This window comes from Nycticebus coucang, chromosome 4 (assembly GCF_027406575.1).
Source record: "Nycticebus coucang isolate mNycCou1 chromosome 4, mNycCou1.pri, whole genome shotgun sequence".
Classification (NCBI taxonomy): domain Eukaryota; kingdom Metazoa; phylum Chordata; class Mammalia; order Primates; family Lorisidae; genus Nycticebus; species Nycticebus coucang.
The window spans coordinates 62,555,061-62,576,527 of NC_069783.1; the positions used below are offsets into that span (position 1 = coordinate 62,555,061).

At 39.0% G+C, this 21,467-nt stretch overlaps 1 protein-coding gene across 4 annotated transcripts in view; it reads right to left on the bottom strand.

Annotated features, from left to right (window-relative positions):
• VPS54 (VPS54 subunit of GARP complex) overlaps positions 1 to 20,359 on the bottom strand; it is a 154,269-nt gene extending 133,910 nt beyond the window's left edge. For 2 of the 4 annotated variants that reach the window (XM_053586747.1, XM_053586746.1), the window contains exon 1: positions 19,746 to 20,359. The gene's annotated coding sequence lies outside the window, so the exon portion shown is untranslated. Of the gene's footprint in view, positions 1 to 11,559; positions 11,582 to 19,745 lie in introns of those variants that run through there. The other 2 variants (XM_053586745.1, XM_053586744.1) reach the window with 2 other exon arrangements.
• Positions 20,360 to 21,467: the final 1,108 nt, after the last annotated feature.

Sequence of the window (21,467 nt, forward strand, 5' to 3'; positions counted from 1 at the left end):
TTGTTAAGCCTATGCCTTTCCTGGAATATTCATACCATCTTCCTATCTATCTAATGTCTCTTATTTTAAATTTCATTTTTAGATTATATATCCTAAGAAAATAAAGATACGCACATTTGAAGATATAAGCTAGCATTACTTTTAAGAATAAAACACTGAAACAACCAAACTCTAAATAAGAGGGAATTGGTTAGTAAGCTTTAGTAGAACCAAACAACAGATTACATGGTCATTAAATATTGGACTGCAGACCTCACACTGATTAGGATAGCTAATATCAAAAACAAACAAACAAAAAAACTAAGTGTTGGAAAGGATGTAGGAAATTGGAACCCTCGTGCACTGTTGGTGGGAATGCAAAATGGTGAAGCCGCTATTGAAAAAAAATTATAGACGTTCCTAAAAATTAAAAATAGAATTATGATATGATCCAGCAATTTCATTTCTGGGCATATACCTAAAAGTATTGAAAGCAAGGTCCAGAGGATGTATGTATATATTTATGTTCACAGCAACATCATTCATAATAACCAAGAAGTACAAGCAACCCAAGTGTCCATTGATGAATGAATAAAATGTATGTGTATATAAATGAAATATTATTCAATATTAAAATGGAAGAAAACTGACACATGCTACAACATGGATGAACACTGAGGACATTATGCTAAGTGAAAGAAGACAGCCACAAAAAGACAAATATTACATGATTACCCTTATATGAGGTATCTACAATAGTAAAATTCAGAGACAGAACATAGAATAATGGTTGCCAGGCACAGAGAGGAGGGGAAAAGAGGGAGTTGCTGCTCAGTAAGTACAGAGTTTCAGTTTTGCAAGATGAAATGTTTTAGAGATTTGTGCCCAGCAACATATTTACTACTAATGAACAAAGTACTTAAGATGGTAAATTCTATGCTATGTATACTCAACCCAATTAAAAGTTAATAGGATTACAGAATCCTTAGTGACATAAAAATGTTTACTACATACTGTTAAGAGGAAACAGTTTTCAAAACAATACATTGAGTATGATCCCAAATTCCTAACTTAAAGTAAGCACACATATTTGCAAAAAAGATTGCAGGGACCTATATCACAATATTAATAGTGGTTATCTCCAAAGGACAGACTTATAAGACATTTTCATTCCATTAGCTATAATCTTTGTTCTGCTTTTTTTCAATTTTCTAAATGTTCTCCTGTGAAAATGAATTACTTTGTCTATCAGGAGCAATATACAATCATCCCTCAGTGTCCACCAGGTGTTGATTCTAGGACCTCCCTCAGATACCAAAATCTGCAGATGCTCTAGGCCCACATAAATCAGTGCAGTATTTACATATAACCTACACATCTCCTCCCAGGTACTTTAAATCATCCCTAAATTACCTGTATAATACCTAATACAATGTAAATGCTAAATAAACAGTTGTTATACTGTATTATTTGGAGAATAATGACAAAGAAGTTGTGCATGTTCAGTACAGATGCAATTTTTTAAAATATTTTTGAACCATGGTTTATTGAACACACAAATATAGAAGGCTGACTATATAGTAAGTGCTATTATTATTAAACTACAAGAGTTCAGCTTCAGCTTTATATCTACTTTCACAAGGAATCTTTTCTAATAACCATACCCAACAAAGAACTAGCCTTCCTTTGAACTTTAAGTGCTCGTCTAAATCAGCAGTCTATAAATTTTATTATGTACCCCAACCTTTAAAAATATTTAAGCAAACACCAATTATAAATTACATAGGGTACCAGTATATTAATAGTATATTATGTACAATATGAAACTATATCAAATGGAAATCTTTTAAAAGATGAGCTAGAGAAAAGACTTTTTAAAATAATCTTGATTTTATTAATTAATGGTACAAAAAAACCCTTTTTATTCTCTCTAGTTTTAACCAGTAACAGTGTAGCTCACTATAACTCATTATCATTAAATTTTTTTTTTTTTCTTTTTGTGACAGAGTCTCACTCTTTCTTCCTGAGTAGAGTGCCGTGCAATCCTCTTGCTTCATCCTCCCAAGTAGCTGGGACCTGTAGTCACCTGCCACAACACCTGGCTAGTTTTTGTAGCGACAGGGTCTCAGTCTTGCTCAGGCTCATCTAGAACTCGTGAGCTCAAGCAATCCACCTGCCTCGACCTCCCACAGTACTAGGATTACAGGCGTGAGACACTGAGCCTGGCCATCATTACAAATCTTAATTCAACACTTTATGAAATGGCAATTCAAAGATTTGGTTCTAAATTCAATTTCTTTTAATACCTGGCTTTAAGGCCTATTGTAAAAAGAAAGATTACCTTACAAGTATATGTGGAACCAGATGGAAGAAACATCACTGCATCATTGATTATACTTTCTCAACCCTTAATTTTTAAAGCAAGTTAAAAATTTTCATTTGTGTGTTTTTAAAGAGTTCATTATCTTTAGTAAAAAAAAAAAAAATCACATAATGATGGACTATTTCCAAACATTCATTCTCAAAATACATTCACCCTAACATGAGAATCTCTAGAAAATCAAAAGAGTTTTAAACAACGTCTCACTGTTAAAAACAAAAAGAAAAAACATCCTAAAGAAATAGATTGTGTTTTTTAAGCTGTTTGATTCAATATTATTGTCAGTTATATGCCAGCTGTCCAAAGATCAGGAAATTTGAAATGCCTTTTCTTCTTGTTAAAAAACAACCAACCACATAACAAACAACTCTTTTACACACTTTTATATATGGCTATTCAAGAGCTTGTACTAGGAGCAGAAGGAGAACCTAGCTCTACACTTCATTGTTTACTTGTGCTTCTATTATTAGAATTATCTTTCACCCAAGGTTTCTCTATAGGAATCATTTTAGGTTAATTGGACATTTTTTGAGAGTTGGTTTAGTTAAAACTAGATAACATAATCTATAACTCACTTAACTGCCATATAAACTGTACTGCATCACAGGATGAACTAAATAAAAGACAGATACGTACCACTGCTAATCCCTTTACGCTTGCTCAATTACATGAAATGCGATAATCTGACACATGGACTATGGACTGATTGAAGATGCTGATATCCATCTTTATAACAAATATTAGTGAAAGTTAATTTTTTTCTTTAAATAAAAAATAAATATTCCTTAAACTGGGTGGTACCTTATAAATGGCTTTGAACTTTATCCACTATAAGTCATTGTAGACTTCAAGACATTAGTGTTGAATATTCTGGGACTGTAAGACAGGAGGGCAAAGTACAGAACTAAAGAATTCAACATTTCTGAAGAAAGATATAAAGAAAGGTTTGTGATCAAGAAGGAACATCCAAAATAGTGGAAGAAAAGGCAGGACAGAAATATCAGCCCAGAATTTACACATAAAATAATAAGAAAAAAACCTTCAGATTTGACAATTAGGAAATCACCAGATACATCAGAAGAAATGTCAATTCCATGGGTAGGAGGGACCCAGTCAGCTAGATTGCAAAGGTTGAGATAGAATAGAAAGTGAGAAAATTTAAAAACATTTGGCTATTGTTTTAAGGAACTATGAGACTGCAAAACAGAATATACAGTATTTTGATATAAAATTATGAGACTGCAAAACAATATATAGTATCTCATTTTGATATAAAATTTTTTATACTTATATATATGAAAGGGTTTTCGATGAAATCTTAAACCCTTTGATTGTTAAATTGTTTCTAAGTGCATTCTTCCCGTTCACTCCCCCTATTCCACACACATACACCCCTTATGTCTCCACCACTAGCCTTATAGTTTGTGATCTTTATAGTACTTCTTTAAATTATAAGTAATTATTTACCTGCTTGTTGCCTCTCTCCCCCACTATACTGTAATTTTACATTTGTTTCATTTAACTTCCTATACCGCATCCAATACAGAGTTTAAGTATTCAACAAACTATACAAATGTTCAATGAGTGAATGATGAATGAATATCATGGAAAAAGAGGTAAGGATACACAAGCCATGATGAGCACTATCTCAATAGGTTACATACACTAAAAATAACCTAAAAACTTAAGTCCAAAATATATTTTTATGTTTGTATTACACTATTTTACTTTTTGAAATTTGATTCTAGATCTCTACCTTTCTTATACAATACAACACACTGGTTAAGTGTAATGGCTGTACACTGAGTTCAATCACTGACATTTATTAGTTGTGTGACCTCTGACAACGTTCCTACCTTCCTAAGTCTGTTTCCTCATTTGTAAAATGGGACAGCAACAGTATCTCCCTCATAGGAATGTTGTAAGATTTAAATGAAATAACTTATGCAGGCTCATGGCTTGGTATATGGCAGACATTCAATAAATAATTGCAACTATAACTATTATTATAAACACTTATTTTAAAATGGTCAGCAAGCATTAACATTTAGAATATGCATATGCTATACAAAATTTTAAAATAAATGTAAACTTTAAGATCTTGAGCCTCCTCTTTTGGTGTCCATTTCTTTTTTCTTTTTTTTTTTTTGAGACAGAGTCTCACTTTGTCACCCTTGGTAGAGTGCCATGACATCACAGCTCACAGCAACCTCCAGCTCTTGGGCTTAGGCGATTCTTTTGCCTCACCCCCCAAAGTAGCTGGCACTACAGGCGCCCGCCACAATACTCAGCTATTTTTTCACTGCAGTTTGGCTGGGGCTGGGTTCAAGCCTGCCACCTTGGTATATGGGGCCGGCACCCTACCCACTGAACCACAGGCACTGCCATTTTTTTTTTTTTATGTCCTTTTCTTTATTTGAGCACTCCAAGTCCTGGAGGGGGGAGGGAAAAGGTGAGAGGAGAGAGGAAGTAGCAAATCAATATGGGCAGGTATACTTTACTATCAGGAAAGTAGCCAAAGCATAGAAAAGTAATCCTCATTGCCACGGCAGTAAAGGGGGAGGGGGAGAAAGAATATGGGAAAGTTATAATGAAGATAGAAAACATAGTAGCCTAGAACAGAAGCAATTTTTTTGCTTGGCAAAAAAGATGAGAAATGGTAGGGGAAGGGCTGGAAATAATGCTATGGAAGACATTTGAGTAAAGGGCAAAGTTGAATCCATTGGAGTAGAGTAGATGAGATAAAAATCACAATCTCTGAGTCAGACAAGACTTTAAAAGGATATTTGGGCTCAATTTTCCACATAATACATGAATCCTTTTTATAAGGGGTCTTTCTGCCACCACTTGAAAACCTCAACAATGAAGAATTAACTACTGCAAAAGCAGATCACTACAATAAAAACAACTACTATAATTGCTTTAGGAAAAAATATTCTTTCTTGTAGTGAACAGAATCCTCCCTTCCTGAATTTTCCATCACTGCTCCTACCTAGTTCAATTGCATTCTAGGAATGATAGAGTGGACAACTGTAGTTATAGGAAAGAAGTGGGAGAAAGGACATAAGAGGGCTAATAAACTGTCCGAGTAAGTGGGGGGGGGGCGCCAAATACATTTAGATAGAAGAAAGGAAAAAAGCAATCAGAGATACCATTCTTATAGAAGTCAAAGAAGTGTCAAGAAGGAAGCACTCCATCCTCAACATGCTGCAAAGAAGTCAAGGATGTTACTAATTTGAGAAAGGATACTGGATTAGAACAGTTTCAGGACAAAAGGCAACAATATCAACATCTCTTTGATGGTAAAAGAAAATAAAAAGACTAAAGAGTTGAGCAAGAGGGTTTTAGGTTATGAGACCTCAGCCTATTTGTAGGCAGAATACAAGAGACCAACTGAAGGGTAAGATTAAAGAGGAACAAGAAAAAATGGTGGGGAAATTAGATAGGCAGAGTTAAATACACATGAAAATGGGGTGGTAAAGAGTAAGGGGAGAGGAGGCAAAGAAAGAAGGACCAAGAAGCTCAGACACTATGAGACAGACACCTTAGGTTCATGCCATACCTAGAGAACAATATAGGACTTTGTCAGGCGACAATGAGAAAATGAGCAAACTAACCTAGAAAAGCTGCCTCACACCCTACTCCTGTGCCCAATGGGAGAGGCAGTGAGGAAATCACCTGGGACTTGGGCAAACTTGGATTGCCTCACTCCTACCACCAGTACTGAAGGCTCTCTAAAGTCCTAGATCAGGACTGCAGTGAAAACACATTATTGATGAAAGAAGGATAACAGGGAAAGAAGCAATGGAAAGACAGTTAAGAAGAAGAATTACATCATCACTAATATTTGACTAAACACTAAACAGTTCACGATTGCTTGTTTTCAATCAGATTATTTTGTTTGTCTTCAAAATAACCTAGTAAGGAAAACATTTGAATCAGTGAATGAAATCAATGATCTCCCACATATGAAGAAACTGGTTCAAGAGTAACTTGATTTCATAACATTTAGCTAGTTAACTGGGAATATGAGATTTGAATTCAGATTTCTGATTCTAAATTCCATGCCTCTATCTCTGCACCAATAAAAAAGAAAAAAAAACTAAGTTATTTCACTACTGCCTCACAATCATTTCAGGCACCCTGTGCTTTCTTTTTCTGTCTTTTTTCTCCTTATCAATTACTGAATCAATAACAATTATTTATTCTCATAACTAATTATTACTTAGGTTCATCTCCTATAAGATGATAGAGATAATTAACATCTAATTGTGGAAAAATTTTGTAATATTACTAGAAAAACTATTCCTCAAGGAAAAAGATGATATATGTTTTTTGTTTTTTTATATATGTTTTCATCAGTATAATTTACTATATTTTTCTAAGCAAAGGAATAATTTTTTAGCTGCAATGAGGGATAAATACGCTACTATGGGCCATCATGTTAGCACTTTCAACAGGAAATGTGTTCTAAACTCAAATAATTAACTTATAAATAAACTCTTATAACATGTCTATTTGTAATTTGAGAAAATATAAAGTAGGAAATTTTTTCTTACACTGGACCTGAACTCATCTTTCGTGATATAGCTTTCATGCATTTTTCTATAATTTTCGATTTAAATAAAAAGAAAAAAATCAAAACTCACTGTTACTTTTTTTGAGCAAATACAAAATAGCCAACTTGGATTTCCAAGTATTGATACATACAAGAAAAACATTAAATCATCATATTGGAATGCCCTATCAAAGATCAATTTGACAAAAATCAGATTATTTTTTTAACCATGGTAAAAATTCTGCCCACCTCCTTTCTCTATTGCTTTTTTCTTACTCATCTTTAATCTCATCCTTCAGTTGGTTTCTTGCTATTTGCCTACAAAATAGCTCAAATATCTTATATTCTAAGTACTTTCCATAACATTTTTTAAATTTTAAGAGCAATTTCTGGTAAATGGTAAAGTTAAGCTTCTTTCATATAAGCTAGACACAAATAACAATATACTTGCAAACTATTTAAGATTTATCACTTGAAAAAATCTAGTTTAATCATAATTTTTTAAGTGCTTGAAAAAATTTAAATTATATATCAACAATCTAAATAATGACACTACAACTTAAACATACTTTCAAAACATATTAACAAATTAATGGCTTGGCACCCGTAGCTCAGTGGTTAGGGTGTCGGCCAAACAGACAGGGGCTGGTGGGTTCAAATCTGGCCCGGGCATGCTAAACAGCAATGACAACAACAACAACAACAACAAAAATAGCCGAGTGTTGTGGCGGGAGCCTATAGTCCCAGCCTCCTGGGAGGGTGAAACGAAAGAATCACTTGAGCCCAGGAGTTCGAGGTTACCACTTGAGCCCAAGAGTTTAAGGTTGCTGTGAGCTGTGATGCCACAGCACTCTACCGAGGGTGATAAAGTGAAACCCTGCCTCAAAAAAAAAAGAAAAAGAAAAGAAATGTTAGTTTAAGAAAAAATAAATAACTATATGCTTCATGACGGCCATAACTTCAAACCAACATTAAATTAGTATTTTAATCAATCACTGTTTGGCATTACATCTCCATCCCTTTCCACTGGTTGGACCCATACCCTATTACTTCAACAGTCTCCCTTAACATCTTCAGTTATCTCCTTCTCATCCATCTTCAGTACAATCTGTCTCTACTTTATTCCTGGCTATAGAACACTGCCAGAGAAAACTATAAAAGGCACTGATTATAAATTTATGAATTCCCATCTCAGATGAGCTCTTGATGCTGCTCAATAATCCTTTAACTTACCTTGAAACACTTCTCTTGTCCATTCTCTACATATTTGTTAACACTTTTATCACTCTTAAGTCCCCAAGCCTACCTCACCAACCCTATGCTCAAAAAGTAACTGTTAAAAAAAATCCTCTGATATGACTTTTCCCCTCCATATTCAAATATACCTAATTCTCATCTATATGCAGTTCCTAACTTTGAGATACGGTATAGATCTTTTCCTGAATTAATACCACAACCAGCTGTTCTTTTTTTTTTTTTTTTTTGTAGAGACAGGGTCTCACTTTATGGCCCTCGGTAGAGTGCCATGGCCTCACATAGCTCACAGCAACCTCCAACTCCTGGGCTTAAGCGATTCTTTTGCCTCAGCCTCCCGAGTAGCTGGGACTACAGGCGCCCGCCACAACGCCCGGCTATTTTTTGGTTGCTGTTTGGCTGGGGCCGGGTTTGAACCCGTCACCCTCGGTATATGGGGCAGGCGCCTTACCAACTGAGCCACAGGCGCCGCCCGCACAACCAGCTGTTCTTGATATCACCTCTTCCCAAATTACCTGGAGTCATGTTCTATTAATTATACCCTGACTCTCCTATCCTTCAATCTCTTTCTTCATCAGCCCATCAAAAAAAAAAGTTCAAGTACTAAATTAATGTTCTTTCCATCATCCCTGTCTCTCCAAGCTACTTCTTGCCTCCTCTTCATAGGCAAACCTCTATTCTCTCTTTGGTCCACCTCCTCAGCAATATGTCTTCTATCTTCACCACTCTCTTGGCCCTAGAAAAGTTGGAGGTTTAGAACCTGATTCGAAATTCAATGGTCTATATTCAGTCTTTATAAAACCTGATCTCACTGTTCTGAAAAGTCAAGGAAGGTAATATATGTAGTAGGAAGGAAAAAGTTAGAAAATCATCATTTCCAAACCTCCAATGTCATGACTGATTCAAGCAAGGATCATTAATTGATACCAAAATCACAAGTTGAAGGGTTGCTAGGGAACAGAACATTTACATGGTCATGAATTATTCCCCATCAATTACTTATTAATTAAATAGTATAGAGATACACCTTTACAAAGTGATCAAGCTTATATTACCAATAGGGGAGAGCCTGATACCGTGTGCCTCTTGATGTAATACAGTAGTAGGTATAGACATCATCTGTGTAGTGGTCTCACCAGAAATGTATGCCAGAATCTAATCATTAGGAAATAGACCAATTCAGAATGTAGAACATACTCTTGGACAAATGGTCTCTACTTTTCAAAGGATAAATCTAAAGAAGAGAGGGAAGTGGTGGGACTAAGTTAGATCAGAGGAAACTTAAAGAGGCATGCCAGGCAAAGGTAATGTATGAACCTTAATTGAATCCTACAGTTGAGACAAATGCTAATGTACAAACCTTGATCAAATCCTACATTTGAGGAGAAATAAAGCCATAAAGATTTTGAGACAACTGGGAAAACTTAAGTGTAGACTGTATGTAGAATAATGTTACCGAGTAAATGCTGATATTCTTAGGCATCATAATTGTATCATGGTTGTTGAGAATGTCCTTGTAATTGGGAAATACATGCTTAAGTAACTAAATGTGAAGCATCATGATATCTATAGCAACCAACTCGTCCTTCAGTTTAACCAAATTGCAAAAAGGCATTAAAGATGACCAGGGCATGACTTTCTTAACATAATTACTATGACTTGAAATTTTTACTTTATTCACTCTATAGAGGAAAAACATCATAAAATACAACGTATCACTACAACATTCATACACAAACACCCACTCTTTGAACTTCCTATTAGTCAAAAAGCCAACTATTAGAACATAAAATTCTCTAAATCTATAGCATTTTCCCCAGGAAAACCTTCCCCCCATTTTTCTTTCTTTCTTTCTTTTTTTTTTGAGACAGAGTCTTATTTTGTTGCCCTTGGTAGACTGCTGCGGCATCCCCCCACCCGCATTTTTCTAATATTCAATTTTTTAAAGTTCATTATACTAAAAAAAAAAAGCTACCACTGCCACCACATGATATTCTGAATATTGTCTCCCACTATTGTATTCCAGACAAATTGTACTTTATAGCCAAAGCTCTGCCCACCTCCACCCTTCATTTTATATGACTGTGACCAGTTAACAAAATTGTAAAACATTAGACTTTTCTCCAATTCATTTCATGTATTTTAATTAATTCAACTCTAAATGCTAAAGCATAATTGTGGACTACTGGACATACAGAAAAACTAAAGCAACTCTTTTTTCCAAAAAAAAAGGGTGAGTTCTTCAGTTCTTTCCCCCTTCCAAAAGCTCTGGTGTTTTTTACATTTTCTGTATTCCTTTCTAACTTCTAATAAAAGTCCTATCTTACCACTGATCTGTGGTCTGTGGGTTCATTCTTCGACTCCCTGAGACCAAGGACCTACTGAAGAGCAAAATTCCGGTATCAAGAGGATCCACATGCCAGGGTGGAGACAAAATGGCTGACTAAAGCCAGCTTTCCACAGAAGCTCCCATCCAGAAAGAGAGTTAAAGGACAGAAATTTAACAAGTAACCTGGTGGATTAGAGCTGCACCAAGAGAGAAGACTGAAGAACACACATCAACCCCGCTGAGGTGAGCTGCAACCCCAAGGATACAAACAAAAGGTACAAAATCCATCACCAAGCAGACGGGAGTCCTCTCCCCGATGAGAATGGCTCAGAGTGCCCCACAAACAAACAAGCAAGGTTCAAAGGTCCTCCCACTATACTCCATGGGAGAGACCCTCTAAAAACTGGACCTACCTCCCCAACTAGGGTGCCACGGCATTCTCCTGCCAGGCATAAAACTGTATAAAACTGTACATATTCTCTACCTGCAACTCTGAGCTCCCAGCACTCCCCTCCACTCTCACTCTGAGGTCTGGAGGCCTATCACCCAGGAGTCCAGATTCTTGGGTGATTTCTCGAGGGGTGTGGACATGGCCTGGACTACAGCTGGTCTAGTGCTGATTCTGTGGCATGGGAGTGAGGAGAGGATGGTCGGCTGAGAGGGAACCACGCCTGAGCGGCGGTGCCCCGAGGCGCAGAGCAGCAGCCATTTTTGGCAACAATAGGGCTCACCCCTGGATATTCTGAAGCCACATCCCCTGTCTCTCCGGGCAACCAGAGGAGGCTTGGTATCCTCTCAGGTGGCAACTATCACGGAACAGATCTGGGACGGAAACGCAGGCCCCATGAGTAAGCGGTTTGCCTGAGGCGGTACCGGCCTAGGTGGAGCGCAGGGACTAGAAAATGCACGCACAGTGCCAGCTGACTCCCAGGGTGGGGCTGACCCAGAGGACTGCTTTACTTAGCCTAAGACACACTCGGCCCTCAGGGGATCGTCAGCCTATAGATAAAGGAATGCAGGAGGCTAGAACTGACAGCTAACCGAGCTGTGAATACAAACCTTTGCAGCAGCAAAGACAGGGCCTGAGGCGCGGGTTCTGTGAACTCAAAACAGCTTCTCTTCTGCAGGGGAATTTAGGCGGGACAGAAACAAATTCCACAAAGCTGTTCTGTTCGGTCAGTAACATCAATCACGGCAGGGCTGGAACTGAGTGAACACCCCCCAGACTCCATCAAGCACCCAAGGTTGTCAGGCCTCACCTTCCCCTGCTGGACAGAGGCAGAGAGCAGTGGCCTGGCTGAGCAGATACAGATTTCCTTGTGATTCAGGCAGGTGCAAACCCCTGGAGTATCTGCTCACTGGAGACAACTGGGTCACAGCCCTGCGGGTGCTATCAGTGACTAGGTGTGACAGAGGTGCAAGGTGGGGAAGGAGGCATCAACCTTCCCAGACTAATCTATTTGCTGGGAGGGTCCTCCTGACCTCACGGAGCACCTGAGCAAGTCATACTTGAGTTGTCAGCAGGCCCCTGCAACTAGCTGCCGGAGACCTTTTAAACTCTCCCACCTGAGACAGGTGCTGACTGACAATTGATTTGGACCTTTTGAACTGAGCCAATCGCCCAAGGACTATCCAAGTGGTGCCCTGGGTGTTTGGCTGTAGGAAGGTTTGATTTTCCTTTTCCAGTTGTTACCTGTGGGGGGTGGGGGGGGCGGGGTGACTTAATTGCTGGTATTTCTCCACAGCTGAGACTTCTACTCAGTATAGAAAGGACATTTCTTAAACTGATAGAGGCCATCTACAGCAAACCCACAGCCAATATCGTATTGAATGGAGTTAAATTCAAATCATTTCCACTCAGATCAGGAACCAGACAAGGCTGCCCATTGTCTCCACTGCTCTTTAACATTATAATGGAAGTTTTAGCCAAGGCAATTAGGGAAGAAAAGGCAATCAATGGTATTCATGTAGGGTCAGAAAAGATAAAACTTTCGCTCTTCGCAGATGATATGATTGTATATCTGGAAAACACCAGGGATTCTACTACAAAACTCTTAGAAGTGATCAAGGAATACAGCAGCATCTCAGGTTACAAAATCAACATTTATAAATCGGTAGCCTTTATGTATACCAACAATAGTCAAGCTGAAAAAACAGTTAAGGACTCTATTCCATTCACAGTAGTGCCAAAGAAGATGAAATATTTCGGAGTACACCTAACAAAGGACGTCAAAGATCTCTATAAAGTGAACTATGAAACTCTAAGAAAAGAAATAGCTGAAGATGTTAACAAATGGAAAAACATACCATGCTCATGGCTGGGAAGAATCAACATTGTTAAAATGTTCATACTACCCAAAGCAATATACAATTTTAATGCAATCCCTATTAAAGCTCCACTGTCATACTTTAAACATCTTGAAAACATAATACTTCGTTTTATATGGAATCAGAAAAAAACCTCGAATAGCCAAGACATTACTCAGAAATAAAAACAAAGCAGGAGGAATCATGCTACCGGACCTCGGATTATACTATAAATCGATAGTGATCAAAACAGCATGGTACTGGCACAAAAATAGAGAGGTAGATGTATGGAACAGAATAGAGAACCAAGAGATGAACCCAGCTACTTACCGTTATTTGATCTTTGACAAGCCAATTAAAAACATTCAGTGGGGAAAAGATTCCCTATTTAACAAATGGTGCTGGGTGAACTGGCTGGCAACCTGTAGAAGACTAAAACTGGACCCACACCTTTCACCATTAACTAAGATAGACTCTCACTGGATTAAAGATTTAAACTTAAGACATGAAACTATAAAAATACTAGAAGAGCGTGCAGGGAAAAGACTTGAAGAATTGGTCTGGGTGAGTATTTTATGAGGAGGAACCCCTGGGCAATTGAAGCAGCTTCAAAAATACACTACTGGGATCTGATCAAACTAAAAAGCTTCTGCACAGCCAAGAACACAGTAAGTAAAGCAAGCAAACAGCCCTCAGAATGGGAGAAGATATTTGCAGGTTATGTCTCCGACAAAGGTTTAATAACCAGAATCCATAAAGAACTCAAACGTATAAGCAATAAAAGAACAAGTGATCCCATTGCAGGCTGGGCAAGGGACTTGAAGAGAAACTTCTCTGAAGAAGACAGGCGCACGGCCTATAGACATGTGAAAAAATGCTTATCATCTTTAATTATCAGAGAAATGCAAATCAAAACTACTTTGAGATATCATCTAACTCCAGTAAGATTAGCCCATATCACAAAATCCCAAGACCAGAGATGTTCGGGTGGATGTGGAGAAAAGGGAACACTTCTACACTGCTGGTGGGAATGCAAATTAATACATTCCTTTTGGAAAGATGTTTGGAGAACACTTAGAGATCTAAAAATACATCTGCCATTCAAGCCTATAATTCCTCTACTAGGTATATACCCAGAAGACCAAAAATCACATTATAACAAAGATATTTGTACCAGAATGCTTATTGCAGCCCAATTCATAATTGCTAAGTCATGGAAAAAGCCCAAGTGCCCATCGATCCACGAATGGATTAATAAATTGTGATATATGTACACCATGGAATATTACACAGCCTTAAAGAAAAATGGAGACTTTACCTCGTTCATGTTTACATGGATGGAGCTGGAACATGTTCTTCTTAAAGTATCTCAAAAATGGAAGAAAAAGTATCCAGTGTACTCAGCCCTACTATGAAACTAATTTATGGCTTTCATATGAAAGCTATAGCCCAGTTATAACCTAAGAAGATGGGGAAGGGGGCGAGGGAGGGGGGAAGATGGACAGAGGGAAGGTGATTGGTGGGATTACACCTGCGGTGCACCTTACAAGGATACATTTGAAGCTTAGTAAATGTAGAGTATAAATGTCTTAACACAATAACTAAGAAAATGCCAGGAAGGCTATGTTAACCAGTGTGATGAAAATGTGTCAAACGGTCTATAAAACCAGTGTATGGTGCCCTGTGATCGCATTAATGTACACAGCTATGATTCAATAAAAAAAAAAAAAAAAAGTTCAAAAAATAATAAAGAAATATTCTAGAAAGAGATGAGATTTTGCAAATGATGAGTAGGTTTAAAACCCCTATTTCTTCAGTTAAATCCTCACATTTATAGAGCAATTATCATTGATAGAAACCCCCTTCAAATACAAAGGAAAGCATGAACACTAAAAGAAGACAAAAGGAATTATTCTCCAAAATGGAATTAAGCCAGGTAACTGTAGCTTATTCTTAAAAAGGTTAAAATTTTTTGAAGAGTTCAAAAAACATTTCCCAAAAATTTAACTCTGAATTAAATAATATATTTTAATGTCTTTTGAAATATCATATTTGGAAACAGGGTAACATTTTCTTGCTAACTTAATTTCGCCATTCTAATAATCAGTTATTATACTATGTTACAATAGCAATACTCATCAGGCAGGAAATCAGTTTACCCCTGCATTAAGGAGCTTCAGATAATGGAGATGTACTAGTTCTTTTACTAGTTACCAATGTATGTGTTTTAGTAATTCTCTCCTCCCTGGAGAGGCTGTCAGTAGTCCCTGTTCTCCCCCTTGTTATCTATAACACATTCCTCCCTTTGCAACCTCTAATCTATTTATCCCTTTATAATTTGATTCTTCTGAAGCCAGTAACTAATTTACACAGAATGGTTATAGTTGACATAGCATCTTAATACATATCACCTCATTTTATTCTTACAATAACCTTGTAATACAGGAATTATCATCATCTCTATTTTATAGAAACTGAGAAAAAACTGAGGCTCAGAAAGATTGAGGAATTTATCAATAAGATTATTAGCATTATAAAAAAAATCAAAAGTGATCTCAACTGTCACTCACCTTTCATGAGCAAATTAAGCTTGTTAAAAACATTAAATAAGAGTTGAAACTGTGGACTATAGGAGGAAACAAGAAAAGAATTTTGGGCGGCGCCTGTGGCTCAGTGAGTAGGGCGCCGGCCCCATATGCCGAGGGTGGCGGGTTCAAACCCAGCCCCGGCCAAACTGCAACAAAAAAATAGCCGGGCGTTGTGGCGGGCGCCTGTAGTCCCAGCTGCTCGGGAGGCTGAGGCAAGAGAATCGCGTAAGCCCAAGAGTTAGAGGTTGCTGTGAGCCATGTGACGCCACGGCACTCTACCCAAGGGCGGTACAGTGAGACTCTGTCTCTACAAAAAAAAAAAAAAAAGAAAAGAAAAGAATTTCATGCGTACACTTTGAATTTTTCTGGACACTCACAAAACATTAATTAATTAAAACACTTAGCTTACTTCTTTCTTGGCAGTTGCAGTTGCCAGGAAAAATAATTGCTTCTGGATAAAGAAGATACTACTATATAGTCTTTTCACGATTTCAAAAACCTATACAACAATACCCGACAACTCAAAGCATAACAGTAATTCAAATTTGCAGGAAAGGAAGCTACTATTAACATTTTCCGGAGGAAAAAGGTTTTTTTCCTTCAGATTTGAAGACAACTAAATAGACTAAAGAATATCTGCCTTATGTTATCAGCAGATTTACTCTTCCCTCAACTCTTACCCTGCAAAGAAAGAGTTAATAGAGGATCTTAAAGCATTAATCTAATCCATCCAACAGTGCTCATTGAGAGCATTTTCTGAGCTGGTAGGGGTCAAGAAAACTAGTTTAGGCCCCCATCAGAACCACACAAATCATAGGCCTAGAATGGTACTGCTGATGTTTTAAACCCAGTAATTCTGTTTTGTAGGGGTGGGGTGGGCTGGAGCATGTCCTGTGTGCACTGTAGGATATTTAGCAACCTCCATGGCTAGATGCCAATAGCAGTCCCCTTCAGAAGTAAGAACCACAAAGTGTCTCTCCCCAAACACTACCAAATGTCCTTTGGGCAAAATCACCCCTGAAGCACCACTGTTTTAGATGTTAGGGTCCTAGATCTTTGAAAAAGGAAGCCTCCAACCAGCACTATTAATTATTTTTTAATTAACTTTGTTTTTAAAATGTGGCTTTTTAAAAATAATATGTTAATAGTAAAAGAAGATACCTAATATATATGTGATCTTTCTGTAGGTTAAAGCATTTTAGAGGCTTCTATACCTATTTCAATTATGTGGATACATTATAGTCACCCACATTTCCCCAAAGTTGGGGGAATGGCCAGTTATTTCCCAGCTCTGCTAACAAAATGTCATACATACAAATGAAAATCTAAACAATTCCAGATTCTACAAGGTTAAGCCACACACCGGCCCAAACTTTTGTTGTTGTTTGAGACAGAGTCTCACCTTTGTTGCCCTCAGTAGAATGCTATGGTGTCATAGCTCACAGCTACCTCAAACGCTTGGGTTCAAGTGATCCTATTGCCTCAGCCTCCCCAGTAGCTCGGACTAGAAGCAGTCACCACAAGGCCAAACTATTTTTAGAGACAAGGTCTCACTCTGGGTCAGGCTCATCTCGAACTCGTGAACTCAGGGATCCACCTGCCTCGGGCTCCCAGAGTGCTAGGATTAAAGGCATGAGCCACTGCACCCAGCCTCAATTCAAATTCTAAATCCCCATTTCTTGCTTTACATGACCACACTGTGGTTCCTGAGTCAACATCTAACATTCAAGCTTATATTCTTCAGATTTCCTCATCTGGTTCCTGCCAACTATTTACGAGACGACAAGCAGTAAGAAGTTGATGACCCTTAAGATCTTTTCCAACCCGGATATTCTAATACTCAATGACAACTTTTTCTTACTGACTCCTGGCTGACCAAATTGCTTCGTAAGGTCACTGAAGCCATTCACGCTCAATTTTTTCTTTCTCCAACTTCACATTTATGCCAAACACAACCAAACTGTATATCAGTTATAACACCATTTTTAATACAGGTGATCAGTTGCTTATTTCCTGACCCAAATAAAAAAATTATAACATGTAAATTGATTTTAAAAGAAAAACTTTTCAAGAAGCTATGAGCAGATACCATTTATACTACATATGAAAGGTTCACATTAGGCAAATATTGAGAAAGAAAGCAGATCAGTGGTTCCCTAAAGCTGGCTGAGGAGAATGGGTAAAGGATTTTTCTTTTGTGTGTTGCGGGGACGAGGGGGGAGGAGCATGTTCTAGAATTAGATTACAATGATGGTAGCACACTAATCACTGAATTGTACACTTTAAATGAGTGTACTTTGTGATCTGTTAATCATATCTCAATAAAGCTATTTTTAAAAAGCTTGGAGCAGGAAAAATAATTTTAATTAACTTTTATTGATAGGAAAAGAAGTGTGACTGAGAAAATATTCTGCAAAGTTTGCTGTTTCATGGGCTACCTTAGATTTTATTTTAATTCTGACATAAAAACATAATTATCTCATGCAGCTATAAATTTTAACTTTTCCAGAAAACATAAACATATGTAAATTCAATCACCTTTTTCTAAAATTTGGATAATATTGCCTGTCATAATTTTGAAAACAATGAAAAACATTTCAGAAAGCCAAATGCTATAGTAACAAATAGCATTTGTTCATAGCATAGTATCAACAGTTCTACAAGAACAAAATAGTATATATTAACAACAAAAAGCCACAGACAGTCTTTGCACTTTGTTGATTCATTATTTTTAAAACCCCACAGGCGCAGTGGTTCATGCCTGTAATCCCAACACTTTGGGAGGACAGCTTGAAGCCAGTAGTTCAAGACTATCCTGGGCAACACAAGATCCAAACACTAAAAAAAAATTTTTTTTTAATTAGCCTGGCCTGCCTGTAGTCCCAGCTACTCAAAAGTCTGAGGCAGGAGGATCTTTTGAACCCAAGAGTTCTAGGTAGCAGTGAGCTATGACTGTGGCACTGCATGCCACCCTGGGCGACAAAGCAAAACTCTATCTCAGGGCCATGCCTGTGGCTCAAGGAGTAGGGCGCCGGTCCCATATGCCGGAGGTGGCGGGTTCAAACCCAGCCCCGGCCAAAAAATCACAAAAAAAAAAAAAAAAAAAAACTCTATCTCAAAAAACAATTAACAATAACATCAAAAAAAAAAAAAAACCATTACAACATGTTCATTTCTTTTAAAAGTGATCCTCAGACTATCATAATTCAAAAATAGCCAAATCACAATAAAACTGCAAATATTTAATCCCCCATGCCACAACTATCAATTACACATATTGATAATTTTTACCCAAGCCTATCATGAGCAAAGATGGTCGCTATGAACCATCAATATCCATTTCTAGGATATCAGATGCTGACTGCAATACAAACACAGTAAAACAAACAAATCCCATCATTCCATCTGTCTGATCATAGATGCTTACAAATCATTTGGGCTCTCAGGGTCCTTACTTCTCCAATGAGAACTCGCCATTAGATTTATAAACGTGAAAGTCCATCAAAATCCACAATTTGAGTTATCATAACACAGTTCTCAGTATACTACAAGTAATTTATACTGAATCACTTGCCTTGTAAGCTATACTATTGAGACTGCCCTGGGTTTGACAAATCAGAAATAGAGCCAATTAAAAACAAAAACACTCCAAACAATTCTTCGAAAGTAAGAACTTCAATGAAGACTAAAAAATAAAGCTGGTTAAAAACAACTTTAAAATAAATTTTTTGCAACCCTGTCAGCCAAAATTCTAAAAATACCATCCTAATGAACGGACTAAGTGGCTAACTATAATTGTCAGGCAAAAGTTCCCAAGTCAACGAAGACAGGGCAGGGATGGCCTGCCTTAGTATCTATGCAGAAATGAAAGGAAACATAACTGAAGAAAATTCATTATTGAACAAATTATTGTGACAAACTGCCAAAAATGCAAAACACCGCGTTATTCTTTGGGTTAGCCTTCCCCAGAGAGAGAAGGGGGAAAAAAAATTTTTTTAATATTCCAATGGTATCCAAAGGCACTAAGGGCTCGACTGGAAAAAGAAAGTTTGGGGGCAGCGTCAAAGGGGGTGATGGAAGTTCAGAGCTGGGATCCCGGAGAGGGGCGAGAGCAGCAGAAGGTGGGGAGCACAGCTGCCGGCCCGAATCCGGACCAGAGTGGAAGGGAAGAGGAGGTGGCAGAGAGGAGTATGGAAGCTTCAGCTCCGGTCAGTTGTGACCGAAACTCCGTCCGCTTCGGGTTGGGGAGGTGACAGTGAGGGTGGGGTCTCAGTCCCTCTCTCTGCAGCAGGTCAGGGTAAGGGTGGGCCGCAACGCGCTGGGCCCGAGGGAGGCCGGCCCCACACCTACCTGCGGGTCCAGGGCAGCCGCCCAGAGCGAGGCCTAGTGCATCTCCGCCGCCTCCAGCCCTCCACGTCGCATCGAGGCTGCCGCTCCGCGGCCGCCACCTTCTGGCGCCGGGAGCCCAGCCAGGCCAGAGCCTGGCTTCCCGCCCCCGCCCCGCGCCCCGCGCCGGCTGGCCTGTCGGCCCAGGGAGCACAGGGCCGCCCTCTCGAGCCCAGCTCCGCTCGGGGGTGAGAGGCGGCAGCGGCGGCTCCCTCACGTCTCTCCCGGGTGTCCTGTCAGCCAGCAGTTTCCTCCGAGTCCGCAGCGCCGCCTCCGCCGCTGCTGCCACCGCCTCTCCCACATCCCCGGCCTCCAGGGGAGCCGCTGCCGCCGCGCCACGAGCACTGTCCCTAGCGCTTCAACTCCCCTCTCAACTGCTTTGCCTCACCCTGCCGGCCCGCCCGGCCTGGCCTAGCCCGGTGGGCTCCGGGGGAGACAGCGCCAGAGGCCGCTGCGAGGCCGCCGCAGCCCCCAGCCCACAATCCACCGCGCGGCTTCGCCCGGGCGGGAGGGCCGCGGCCCGGACCGGGAGCAGCGCCGCCGCCTCGGAACAGGGCCTCGGCGCGGGCCGGCGCACCCGCCGCGGAGAATACCCGGCGTGGCTCCCTTGCGCCTCCTCTAATAGTCCTACACGCAAACACAAAAATTCGCGCTAAATTCCACTTTTCCCCCCACCCCAAATTGGTTTCAGGAACATCCAAATGCTGCTGGCCGCCTTCCCTGGGACTAGGACTCGATCCTTCCAGCGTGGCCGTCTCCCACCCAACAGACCGACCAGCTGTAAAGGTCCCTAAAGCACCCAGGACCTATTAAAGCAAATACTTTAAAAAGTTTACACTTATCCTTTCACACCCTCCAAGTAAACGCTGTTTAGCGTTTCCCAAATAAATGCCCTTACGAAGGTTAAAGATCACCCTCTTCCCCAAAACCCCCTGGACTCTGGAACAATGCACTATCTTTCTATTGAGACCTTTCCCCCACTGGGTTCTCCTCTGAGCCTTCCCCAATTTCTGGGCTTCCCCAGCCCCTGAAATCAATCTTGCTATTTGACAGAGGTGCGTGAAGTGTGTGTATTAATGCCTCCTAATTCTGATTCTTAGCAGTATTCCATTTCTACCGGGTTTTAGAAGGCTTGCAGTCTTAAAACGATAAAATTCACATGACGGGAACATCTGAGAATATATACGGTATGTACACATATGTATTTTATTAAGGAAGAAAAAGATCCTCAATCATTTGAGTGCTTATATCTTAATTTTAGGAAGGCTTCACTTGATTCCAAAACTATTTCTTTGCCTACAAATAACTTCAAACTCTTATATTCAGTATGTTTTAACAAATCAAAACTGAAAATGTAACTCTTACATTTGGATATTAAAAAAACAGGTGATTCAAATTTTCACTTCTAGACAATTGAAAACTGCAAACATAACTCTTTGCGAAATAATATTTTACCCACAGAAGAGCTGAAGTTGGGGGAAGGGAAGGACAAAAAGAAAGGAAACAAAATAGTTGAGAGGAAAGGCTTGCATTATATATTTTTAAATGCATTTCTCTACAGTTTTGTCATAAGGAAAGTGAAAAAACAATCCCCAGTATGAAATAAATTTAACTATAAAATGATAAAAAAAGTCCTCTTAAATTCCTGATCTCTTATAAAAGCAGATAAAACCTGGGCAAAACAGC